This window comes from Macrobrachium rosenbergii, chromosome 41, assembly GCF_040412425.1.
Source record: "Macrobrachium rosenbergii isolate ZJJX-2024 chromosome 41, ASM4041242v1, whole genome shotgun sequence".
Classification (NCBI taxonomy): domain Eukaryota; kingdom Metazoa; phylum Arthropoda; class Malacostraca; order Decapoda; family Palaemonidae; genus Macrobrachium; species Macrobrachium rosenbergii.
This window is the reverse complement of record NC_089781.1, coordinates 75,332,517-75,346,660: the sequence shown is the minus strand read 5'-3', so window position 1 is coordinate 75,346,660 and position 14,144 is coordinate 75,332,517. Positions and strand designations below refer to the sequence as shown.

General features: G+C 30.7%; 2 non-coding genes across 2 annotated transcripts; one reads left to right on the top strand and one right to left on the bottom strand.

The window, feature by feature from the left end:
* Nucleotides 1-11,045: 11,045 nt before the first annotated feature.
* Nucleotides 11,046-11,138, bottom strand: TRNAY-GUA (transfer RNA tyrosine (anticodon GUA)). The gene is made up of 2 exons: nucleotides 11,102-11,138; nucleotides 11,046-11,081 (listed from the first exon to the last, which is right to left on the bottom strand). It is a non-coding gene; the product is annotated as a tRNA-Tyr (tRNA).
* A 244-nt stretch (nucleotides 11,139-11,382) lies between these two features.
* Nucleotides 11,383-11,475, top strand: TRNAY-GUA (transfer RNA tyrosine (anticodon GUA)). Its single transcript has 2 exons — nucleotides 11,383-11,419; nucleotides 11,440-11,475. It is a non-coding gene; the product is annotated as a tRNA-Tyr (tRNA).
* The last annotated feature ends 2,669 nt before the right edge of the window (nucleotides 11,476-14,144 follow it).

The following is a 14,144-nucleotide window of genomic DNA, read 5'->3' as shown; positions in this document are numbered from 1 at the left end:
TACATTCGAACATATGTGCTAAAACAAATCTTTCATTTACGAGTGGTAGTGTTATTATAGTGGCATACGGACCAAGGTTTGGAACGAGGGCTGGGAGATGAGGGGACAGATATTATTGTGTTGATTTTTTTCTGCTTGCTTTTCTTTTCTCCAGGACACGTAACGTCATTCGCCTTTCCCTAAATCAGTACCAGTCCTTTTAATCACATTTTTAGTTTTCAGTAAAAGAAAACTATTGAGATAGCTTTGCCTGTCCATCCGCACTTTTTCTGTCTGCCCTTAGATCTTAAAAACTACTGTGGCTAGAGGGCTGCAAATTGGTATGTTGATCATCCACCCTCCAATCATCAAACGTACCAAATTGCAGCCCTCTAGCCTCAGTGGTTTTTACTTTATTTAAGGTTAAAGTTAGCCATAATCATACGTCTGCCACCGCTATAGGTATCAACAACACAGGCCACCAGCGGATCGTGGCAGAAAGTTTCTTAGGCCGTGGCTGAAAGTTTCATACAGCATTATACGCTGTACAGAAAACTCAATTGCCCCGAAGAAAATTCGTCGCATTTTTTACTTGTTTTTATATTGAGTTTACAGAAGACCGGAATGGAAATTAAATTTTTTTTTTGTGTTCTACTCGTTAATTTCAGAGGTAACTTGAAACTTGCAATAATTAAATATCTGTCATTTCAGATTGAGATATCTGACTGCTTTATTCGCATAATGGTGATGGTATATTTAGCAAGTTGTTTTACCTCTGACGGCCGCCGTTTACTAAATAACTTTGACTGTATGCAGTGGGAGTAGATGGTCGAGCTTTGCATTGCTCTTGATTTGCGTGTGGGAGGCGACAGCAACAGTGGTTAAAGAGATATTGGAAGTTGGAGTGACCGAAGAGAAGACAAAAGCGAATAATAACTTACAATGTCAAAACAGAACGTAACAATGAATGGATGGTTGCTCCATGAAAGTAAAAGTGGATGGCTAAAGGGGTCACTGTTAGGTTTTCTGGTCCTTAGGAACTTGCGAGGGGCAAAATGATTACGTTACTTGTACGAAGAGGTATAAAAACTGGATGAAAACATCTGAAGTGAAAACGAAGTTGTATGCGTAACCTACTTGCGTGTGTTAGATACCAAGGGGGGTCCACGATTATGAACAAAAGGAAAACTACTGGAACTTACCTTAGAATCTTCCTTGATTTACGTAGATAATGAAGGTCGCCGATTTGGAATTAGAATTACAATAAAATTGAGATCTTTCCCAGATGAACGTGTCTGCACTATTAGTATCACTGAATACGCGAGATAAATACTGGAGTGTAGCCGTCGCCTTTTCCGGCAAATGGAAAGTGTTATTGCAATCATTAGTGTTACTTTGATTGCTATTATTAATGTTCACAAAATATTATTGAAGATGATGCGTGTTTTTGCGAAAGCTACAACATGGTTCTTTCAGCGAAATGTTTGATTGTCGTCATCATCAATCTTCATCTTCACATCATTTTACTCACAATTTCTCATACATTATTCAGGCAGTCTGATTAATGTCAAGGAAAAACAAAATAAGTATTGTTTCAGCGTACTGTGTTTTCGAACAATTACTCCTAGTTATTTACGTCATTTTTGAGGAACTGCTTATATATATATATATATATATATACATGTGTATATATATATATATATATGTACACATGTATACACATATACATAAGCAGGTCCTAAAAAGAAAAAAAAAAAATATATATATATTTATATATATATATATATATATATATATATATATATATATATATATATATATATATATATATATTTATATATATATATATACTGTGTATATATATATAATATATATATATATTATATATATATATATATATATATATATATATATATATATATATATATATATATATATATATATACAAACAGTATATTGAATCCATATCAAGACTAAATGTTTGTACATTTATATATCTGTTTATAAATCTTCTCTTTCAGAATGCGCTCGGGGTTTTGTGGGTATTTAGTACGGCGTACATTAGGGGGCATAAATCATGCAGCTGTTGCGCTGTTGCGCAAATACATCCATCAAATGCGGCAAATATTTTAAGAGGTCCTGAATAATTTAGAATGCGGATTCTTCATTTGCAGAACTGAGGGTTGAGATTCCAGTCAGTAGCGGTCAGTCGGAATATTGTGAAGGAAATGTTAACATTGACTGAGATTCTCTGGTTATTATCTGTATTTTTATTTTGTTAGACTGCTAAAAAGGAGAGGTAGTTAGGTTTTACTGTTTATGTGAAATCCTAAATTAGCGTAGTTTTTATAAAGGAAACCCAAGTCAGTGGGGAAAATTTTTCTTGTCAAAACGGCGGGATCAAGTTCTTATTTGTCCACGCGTTATGCACAGTGGTGAAATTCAGTGTGCTTTCTCTTAATCCATTTATATTTTTTTCTTCAGTTTCGTTCTCTAAATAAGTATCAGCATAAATCAAATATAAATTTTAAACTATTATGTTATACGAAGTTATCAAGCTATTTGATAAAAGCGAAAAGTAACAGTCGAGGAAATTTTCTTCCATTTCTTTTCCGATTTCAAAACTTCTTCAATAATTCACATAAAAATCAAGGATGAGAGTGCTTTCATTCGCCACTGTATTGTGTTGATACGATTGAAAATTATTTTTTTGGTTTCCTTCAAGTAACTTTTTCTCAGATTTCTTCATAGACCGGTTGGTAAAGTTGTGGGCTATATATAGTTGGCAATCGCTAGACACACAACCATAGGTTACTATAGTGCGAAGGATGACTGTTGATTCGTTTATGTCACTGGTTCAAATCCAGTTCGAAGGCTAACTGCTCATTCATGTCAGGTAACTGTTTCCATATATGTCACAAGTTCAAATCCAGTTCGAAGGTTAACTATTTTTTCATATATGTCGATTAATAACTGATAATTCATAGTTGCAATGAAATTGCTTACTTGATTATTACAAAATATGGTTGCAAGGTTGGCTGCTTATAATGTATTAGTCATATCAGGTTTCAGATATTAAAATCTCAAGGATATTAAATATGTACAAAATCTCGTTCAGAATTGTTGATACAGTCACATGTGTATAATTGTTCTATTGTTTCGAATTATTTATGTAAACTCAGTATAGTACGATATCCCCTGAAGAGGTGCGTTATTATTATTATTATTATTATTATTATTATTATTATTATTATTATTATTATTATTATTATTATTATTGCTATCTTATCCACTGAACAGTTAGTAAATTTGTTTAGAGATTATGATGTCAAAAGATTCAAGATCCATTGCAAAACAAAATACGATAATATGAATATGTATATATATATAATTTATATATATAAAATTATATATATATATATATATATATATATATATATATATATATATATATATATATATATATATATATATATATATATATATATATATATATATATATATATATATATATATATATATATATAATTCAAATATATTTATGTTTTCACCTTTTCTATATCCTATATATATAACTTATGATGATAAAACCACTTTGAAACCATTATGTCTTCATATATATATATTAATAATATAGGAAAGTTTTTTTATCATATAATTCAAAACCCTTTGCCTGTTTTATTTTTCTGTTCCTAATTGAACTCATGATTTATTATCCAGCTTTGATTGGTCTTCATTGGAATAAATCCCTCTAGAAGACCTTGGTGACTTGCCTAGTAACCGCTTACAACAATTTATTATTATTATTATTATTATTATTATTATTATTATTATTATTATTATTATTATTATTAAGTAGATCAATTCATAAACGGTGATGAAAGAAGGCAAAATATGCATTGTAGTATTTTATTCAATACATCTTTGTAGTTTAACATAGGTCAGCTCGTAGACTGGTGGATTGTATTTGGAACCCGCAAAAAACAGATTTCCATATCACTGGCTCCTGTGTAGTAAGAGCGATAACATGTTATCCACATAGATCATTGGAGTAAAATTGAGGCGAAGTTTAACATTATTCACAAAGGTCAATTGTTCTCGGCCGGTTTTGAGGATAATTATTTTATCCATGAAGGACACTGGTTCAAATTCGGTTCAAAGAAGAATGGCTACTGGATTCGCTCGTGATAACTTATCTTGTTCAAGAATAGTTACCAAATCATAGAATGGTTTGAAAATAGTGCTTTGTTGCCTGAACTGACTAAAAAGTCTTTCTTCTCCTAGAATTTACCACGTTTCTTTGTCTGGATAGAACATATCACTTTTCTTTGTCTAAATAGGCTAGATAACCTTACAAATATATTGTAAATCTTATTTCGTAGTCAGAATAGAATAAATCACCTTTATCCGTCCTTTTTATTATTATTCTTCTGTACTTCTAGAATCCCATATCTCCCTCTTGTACAATAAATCGCATATCTTTTAACTGAATAATTCACCTTTCTTTGTCTGAACATAATTAATCACCATACTACATTTCCTCTGCTAAAGTACTTCCCCTTCCTCAACTAAAGAGAATAAATCTATTTCTTCTACCAAAATCGATCACATTCATAATTTGAACAGAATAAATTTTCCCTTTTCGTAAATGGCGCAGGTGAAACTCTCTGTTGAATTTTATAAAGCTTGACGTAATTCTTAGTTTGTAGGATATTCCATCTTTCTGCAATTCTTCTCCTCCATTCTTTAATATACGCCAATCACTTATTAAGCAGACTTAGAAAAACAAATTACGGTTGGGTTCATTCAGTCCAGCTGACTGGATTTAAATGAAGGAATACGTGACCTGGTATCACGGCAAATTAAAATTATAATGAACTTGTAATTAGAAATGAATGCCATGGATGTTATTGCTTACTGTGTACTCCATTGCAGCTTCATCTACACTCCAGAGAGTTCATCATTAGACATGCGTGATGTGTGATTATTATTATTATTATTATTATTATTATTATTATTATTATTATTATTATTATTATTATTATTGGATTATTATTATTGGAATAGACCCTCTTTCAAGCATGTTTTGTTGGAAAGGATGGATGCGTTGTGCGAACTGATTCTATGTTGAGTTTTTTCTATTTATAAGAAAAATTGAAAAAATTAATGTAAAATCAATTCGCACAATGCAGCCATCCTTTTCAACAAAACTTAATAATATTATTATTATTATTATTATTATTATTATTATTATTATTATTATTATTATTATTATTGCAGAAACAGATCCACAGTCTTTGTATTTTTTACTTGGTTAGTATTTTTACATCACCGCGCCAGATTGAAAAGGGGAATCGAACAGATTCCCGAAAGCTTTCTGTAGAGATTTATTTTTTTGATTTATTTACCCATACACAATTGCGGATTTGTTTCTCCATTTCAAGACTTATGCTATTATTATTATTATTATTATTATTATTATTATTATTATTATTATTATTATTATTATTATTTCAATATGGGTCTCATTTCCTTTGTATTCAGAGTCATTTCCTGATCTTGCATGATTGAACCCTAGCGGATTGACCCATTTTTTCTCAGATACTTAAAACCAATTACAATAATCGCAAGATCAGCTTGTTCGTAAACTGCACTGTAATAATTATCGTTAGTAATTTTACACTTAATGGCATATTTAATAGATTTTTTCAATGGTATTGTTTTTATCTGAGTAATGCAAGTCGAAAGAATTCACAAAATAATGATATCAATTAAAGGTAGAAGATGGGAAATAGAATGAGCTTGGTTACATAATTAGATTATCAGAAGTTTCTCTCTCTCTCTCTCTCTCTCTCTCTCTCTCTCTCTCTCTCTCTCTCTCTCTCATACATATATATGGTATAATTTATAAAAAAATGAATTTTAAAAGTACACGGAACAAAACTCATTTCAAATAAACCCATTTCAAATGAGCATTTGAATATTTATGTAGGCCTTAAATACTATAACTTTTGTGTTTCGGAGAGTATCTTTCCAAGTCTCTCTCTCTCTCTCTCTCTCTCTCTCTCTCTCTCCAAGGCGCACTATTACCTTCAGCGTCATCAAAGGTCAGAGACAAAGGTTGGAATTCATTTTTGCCGGAGGAATGAATACCAGTAAATTAACGAAGTCACTTTTAAACCTAAAGCTGAAGGCAAAACTTTGCGGGTAAAAAATAAAGCTCTAATTGGCATGTGACCAAAGCTCTTTTCACTGTTTGGCAGGAGTGCTGACGTCACTGCACCGTTTTTGCCGAGAGCCTGTTTTCATTCAGCTACTTGCTGCGTCGGGTTCTGGAATGGGAATGCTTTGTTCACACACACACATATATATTTATATGTATGTATATTGTTATAAATATGCACACTTACACACACACACACACACTACACACACAAACACACACATAATATATGTATACATATATATATATATATATATATATATATATATATATATATATATATATATATATATATATATATATACGTGTGTGTGTGTGTGTGTGTGTTCGTGTGATGTAATAAAGACATTACGAAACGTCGGGAACAAATTGACTCATTTTAGCAAGACTTTATGTCCGCCTCCTCATTGATATATATATATATATATATATATATATATATATATATATATATATATATATATATATATATATATATATATATATATATATATACATATATATATATATATATATATATATATATATATATATATCTATCTATATATATATATGTATACATGTGTGTATATGTATATCTATATATATATATATATATATATATATATAGATATATGAGAGAGAGTGAGAGATGCATACTCAGAGAGAGAGAGAGAGAGAGAGAGAGAGAGAGAGAGAGAAGGGGGGGAAGGGTTTGAATCTTGGAGGAAAGATTAAGCCAATATTCTACCTCTATGGTTTGAATATAGATACTGCATATATGCGTATTTAACCATTATAAAATTTGAATCAAGGTTTTAGCCTTTCTATATTCCACCATGGCTACGACCCACGACATTCGACAAATTTCCAGTTGCATAATCTTAACTTCTAACAATAACAGATTTGTAGGGTTTTTTATTGCAACTTACTATTATCGCTACCTATCGTCGAGAACTGAACTAGGGCCCTTTGAACGTGAGTTTTTTTTTTTTTTTCATTTTAATATTTTTATTGACGAAAGATATATAGTTTTCAAAGGATTGTCTTCCGCCTGTATCGTTCTGAGTGAATATATGGTTAATTGTCTTTCATTTAAGCAAAATTTATCCTTACCCTTCGTTTTTAGAATATTGTTTTATCTTTTTATTTATTTTCAGTGTTCTCTTCGAGAATTAATCATTACTTTTCCGAAAATGGAAAAAAAGTTCAGTGCATAAAGGCTTAGAAAATCTTCGGTGTTAAACTGTGGAATTTATCAGTACACACCTGCAGGCACATGTGTGCCGCGGCGATTTAATAAGTATCATTTATATGACTCCTCACACTTGCGGCAATCAACCCCGAAATTTCAAGTGACATTATATTGTAATTATGATGATCGGGGAAAGAAATTTTATTTTAGAAGCAAGGCTATCTTGATGTTTAGCTATCAAGGACAAGAATAATTATAATTATAGCTAAGGGGAAAGCTTAAATGATCTTTAGGTTATGGGAAATGGGTAGAATGATCATCCACTAAATTGAATGTCTAATGTAAGATTCGCACAGTCAAAATGTTCCAGATGCAGTATCAAAAACGTATGATAAGGAAAAAAAATTTCTCTCTCTCTCTCTCTCTCTCTCTCTCTCTCTCTCTCTCTCTCTCTTACACACACACACACACACACACACACACACACACACCCACCAAACAAGACAACAAATACTTCAAAATCTCCAAGAGAAAACTTTAACATGAGCTCTTCAGCTGAGACTAGACAAACACAGGAGGAAATTAAATGATCGACTTACATATTGCTTCTCTAGACCTTCAGCCTTGGTAATGGTTGCAATAAACTCTTTGGGCGATCTCTTTTGCAGTGCTTTAATGATGCTGTATGTGAGTTATCTTCCTATTTCGGGTTTCCCTGACCTTTATAACCTTAATTCCATTATATAGGAGGCAGAAAGGTCTTTTGCTTCATTCGGGGTCAAAATCTTGATTTCTCCTGCCCTTGGCTGGAAAAGGACATGAGTTTTCAAAAGAAGCAGATCAGTTTCTATCCAACTTAAAATACAATAGCAGACAAATAAACTAAGAAGAAACCCGTAATAAGTTCGTGGTTATATAGGCATTTTCTTTCTTACAGAATTGTGATATTAGATACTTTAACTAGTTACTTCGCAAGGTACGTGATACCTTGATAAAGAGGGTATTGTCATTACCTCTGGTTTACTATCTTACGATAACCAGTGTTTATGTAAGTCTTATCAAATTATCGACTAAAGCTACGTATAGTAGCATTTTACCCACTATCTGGTAAGATATAATTATTATGTCTTTATGATTCTAAGTACAAATATCTGAAAATATGAAATTTTTAGCGTTTACACGCACACATATGCACAAAACACACCTACACACAAAAACACATACATATATACATACATATGTACACATACATATATAATATATATATTATATATAGTATATATATATATATATATATATATATATATATATATATATATATATATATATATATATATATATATATAAATATATATATAATATATATATATATATATATATATATATATATATATATATATATATATATATATATATATATATATATATATATATATGATCTTGCGTAATGATATAAAAGCCTATTATGATTGTGTCAGTTGTATGCAAATTGAATTTTATTTCCCGAATCGAAACCTTTTACGATTTGCATTTTAATGACAAGCTTTTACAATTTCCGTAATAAAAAACTTTTCCCATCCTCTGTACTACCTGAATCATTTAATCTATTCCATTTGAGGAGGTAGTTTGCCATTGCATAAAAGAAGCCCCAATTTTATTTCTAGTAGGATATATTCCTTTTTTTTTTTTTTTTTTTTGCTTCCTTTAATCTTAAGGGGACGTCTACATTGACTCCACTTTCCTGCAAGGAAGAGAAATTTTATTTTAATTGTCAGGTAATTTTTCCACTTTCAAAAACTTACGTTGCGACAAAAACGGTGGGTTATATTGCCTGCTGTGATAAAAGCTGCTCAGACGTATGGAGCATCTCAGTGCCTTCAACATCACGTGATCAGCCACTGTAACTTAGTTTTCTAATTTTATTCATTATTTCCAGTTTTCCTTTATTCTTTCTTTCCCTTATATATATATATATATATATATATATATATATATATATATATATATATATATATATTTATATATACATATATATATATATATATTATATATATATGTATATATATATATATATATATATATATATATATATATATATATATATATATATATATATATATATTCCTTTTCCTTTTCTTTAAATATTCTCCATCTCTCGATCCATACCCACTTTTAGGAACAAACTCTGTTAACTGTCCGTCAGTCTTTCATGGTGTTTGAGGTAAGTCTTTTGTGTGAGGACAAAAATTCGGGGTGGGGGGGGGGAAGGCTGATTTGGTCAAGGAAGGGATAAAACAGTTATTATTCAGAGAGAGAGAGAGAGAGAGAGAGAGAGAGAGAGAGAGAGAGAGAGAGAGAGAGAGAGAGAGAATGAAATAGGTAAAATCAGCCACGGTGTCTTACTTTTCTAATTTATTCATTATTTCTAGCTTTCATCACATCTTTCTTTCCGTTTTGCGTATAAAGATCTGTCGAGGTATCAATATATATATATATATATATATATATATATATATATATATATATATATATATATATATATATATATATATATATATATATATATATATATATATATATATATATATATATATATATATATATATATATATATATATATATATATATATATATATATATATATATATATATATATATATATATATATATATATATATATATATATATATATATATATATATATATATATATATATATATATATATATATATATATATATATATATATATATATATATATATATATATATATATATATATATATATATATATATATATTATGTATATATACCGTTTTCTTTTCTTTTTCCTTTGAAAACATGTACCGCAAATTGCTACGATTTCACATCATGTCTACTGTGCATCAGTGTTTGTTTGCTTATGACATTAGTGGACAAATAACGTTTTCGGAAATTCATGAAGACGTCATAGAAACGCGGCCGCATCACCCCGCTTTGCTTGAGTAATGGGTAATACGTGATATGATTCTGATGGCCGCCCGATAGGATTTGGGTCACGTTCATGTGGTTTCCAACAGGTGCGGAATTCCACTTCGCTTAATATTCTTGCATGTGACAGATATCCGAGGCACAGTATAAAGAAACCATCGTTTATAAATCTTTAAAACAGTGCTATATATTTTAAGTTGATTAATTTTTGCCTAAAACAAAAAAGAAAACAAACAAACAAAAAAATGAGATAATTTCTCCTTTCCTTTTCATAACTAATTGACTGAGTAACTTGGCTGTCAGGAAAACGAGCGAAAGTTATTTTTACGTACGTAAGTAGGTCAAACTCGCTATTTCTGTCTAGACTGCAGAAGCCATATTCAAATTTCTATTCAAGAAGTGTTACAGGTATACTTATAATGACGTACCTTGTAGATACTAAAATTTCTTCCACTAATAATTGCTTGGATAGCTCAATAGGTTGGCTGGTGGACTATAGTTGGAACTTTGCATGGACAATCAGAGGTCACTGACTTAAATCCCATGACCAGGATTGTGTATATATATATATATATATATATATATATATATATATATATATATATATATATATATATATATATATATATATATATATATATATATAGTCTGTATATAATGTCACTAAATTTTACAAAATTGATCATTAATAAAAAGGATTTTCCTTCGAACCGGATTTGAACCAGTGACCTATGGATATCTGTTTAGAATTTTCCAACTACAGTCCACCGCTCTACCAACTGAGCTATCGAAGGCTTAAGAACGCGTGATAATATTGCTTATGAAAATAAACAGATGCTGATCAATGCCAACTTGATGAAAACCCACACTCACACTAACACACAAACACATGCATACATACGTATATATATATATAAATATATATAAATGTGTGTGTGTGTCTTAATGGGAGTGTTGGTGTGCGATTTTCACCAAGATGGCATTAATGGCTCATCAACCTGTTTATTTTCTTGAGCAACATTATCTCATCTCCTCAGGCCTTCGATAGCTCAGTTGGTAGAGCGGTGGACTGTAGTTGGAAAATTCTAAGCAGACATCCATAGGTCACTGGTTCAAATCCGGTTCGAAGGAAAATCTTTTTATAAGTGATGAATTGTGTAAACTTTAGTGCTATTTTAGATATTTATTGTGCTATGTTTTAGACAGCCAATTATATGCAAAAGAAAATCAATTATTTTTCTAATAATTTTACTTTGTGAAAAATAATTTTGATTATGGTTTGTACATGTTTTCATATTTGTTGGGAAGTCTTCTCTATATTTGTTACTAAACTAGTTTTAGATGCATTTTAAAGAATGTTATATGAAGCTCTGTAAAACTGGCAATTAAACTTTTGTTCATGTAACCTAGCTCATTTATTGCCAGACTTTTAACCTGTTTGATAGAAGGTGACTGACAAGCCTACTTCGAACGTCTATTATTATTCTCAGCTTTTCCTGTTCTTTACTTATATAATTCTAGATTTTATCTTGAATCCTTGTCATCTGATCTACGTATTGACTTTTTTTTATGAATGCAAAGCTTAATCTAAAATATGAAGGTCGGGGAGTGACCTGATAGGTACAAAAGTTGGTTTCAGTTAAAGGTATACTATTTTTCTGTAGCTGCTTAATTTTTTATCGGAGTAATGAGAGAAACCAAGGAAAGGTCAGAAGCTGGAGGTGTAATTTTGTAAGAACAAAATGTGTATAAAATGGAGCACCAAGTTGTTGATTTTTTACTTGAGATTAGTATTAATTGGTGAAAGTAAAGCAAGCTGTTGAAACTGTTGACAGTGTTTGTTAGAGAAGATTGAACGTGAATTCTAATAAGATTATAAGGGTGAATAAAACCATGAAGCTAGTGAAATGAGTGTGGCAGGTGTGGTTAAAAAAATCAAGTGTTCATTCATCTTGGGAGGTGGGAATAAATCTAGGATGAGAGAAGGAATGAATAACTGAATTGGTAAAGCGAGAAAGGTATCAGGGTTTGAGAGAAAAAAATAATCGTCAGTTGAAGAACAAGCTACTGTAGATGTACGAAGAAACTGTTGAGCCAGCTCTCCTATATGATTATGATGATTTTGAGTGCTCATTAAAATAGTTGGACTTTGCAGAAATGAAATTATTTTATAGTATATCTGGAGTAAAAAAGATTCAAATGATGAACATTATAAAAACTTAACAAGAAAGTTGTCATAGGCTTAAAGATGGAACGTATGTATAAAGCTGTATAACTGAGGAACGATGGGATGAAGGATAAGAGGTTCACTGAAATGGGGCTTGGCGGTGTTGACATGGAGTCGAAGCAGAAGGCCCTAATTCCAGGATGGTACAAAGTACTAGTAGGATAAAGTTGAGTGGTGCAGTGTGTATAGGTGCAGAGTTCGACACACTGCTGGTGATCCTTGTATTATTGTGTATGAGGTGACCGTTGCTACGGAATTTTCCTGCACAAGGGATCATCCCTGATGCAGCTAAAAAGAATGAACGATACAGTTGCTCTGTTTTTCTTTGGATCAACCCCGATTACAGGAGCAGTATACAGGTGAAAATGTAGAGTATAAATTCATAGATTTGTGCAAATGGATCCCTTTCAAATCAGATATACGTCGTAGCATATATATGGATTCTTACAAAACTAATATTTGTTTTAAATGCTTTCCCTGAATGTATCTGAGATCAAACTCCGGAAGATGAACTAGCAATGCACTAATCATAACTATCGACAAACTGACTCGCGCCTGAAACCTAACATTGGACAAAATAACTGTAATTATAAAAGATGCATGCAATATTCATTAGCGCAAGCAATAAACGCTCGTACATTGCCCCACTTGGAGGCTGCAAGTACCTTCTCCGCCAACTGGGAGAGAGGCCAAGTTTTTTGGGTATGCCAATTTGTGGTCCATGTTAAATATACGCCGCAAGTAACTGGGTTCGAACTTAACTTCGCTTATTAATATTGTTTTATATTTATGGATTTTTTTTACGTTTATTAATATCGTTTTATTTTCATGGATTTTTTACCTTTTTCTTGATACCATTTTACTTCTTATCTATTTTTACTCTGCATTTCACGTTTTTCACTTGCAAGTTTTGTATTGCGAAAACTGTTTTTTGCAAGTTTCTTTAAGGCTATTCAGTCATTTTGAATAATAATAATAATAATAATAATAATAATAATAATAATAATAATAATAATAATAATAATAATAATAATAATAATAAGAGGAGGAGGAGAAAAAGAGACCCACAGGTGAAATTTTGCATATCTATTTTCTTCTTGTTATTAACGCAATTTTACAGCTAAACTTATTACAAAGTAGTGCTCTTAGCGTACAATAACTTATTGTCTTCAGAGGACCACGCTTTATGATTTTCAGTCTGGTGACGCCTGTTTAAAAATCTTCTAGCCTTTAATCTTGTCCTTAATCTGTTGTATATCTCCAATGGATCCTCGCTAATTTCGTTAATGGGCCTCTTTCTCCTAACATTTATTGGAAGCTGAATGTGCGTTGATTTTTCATCAGTAATAATAGAGTTCCTTTCATTACGACAATGTTAATGCTGTTAATTTTTTTTTTTTATTTGCTTTGAAATAGTATTCCAGAACTTATTTTTAATCGGGATGCTGGTTTCGCTAGACATTTGTTTTTATTTGATTTTCTATAGGTTATAAAATTTCAGTTTTTAAGTCTGATTTATATGCTGATTTGTTTTTACTAATTACATCATTATTATCAAGGCATAGAGCATCAT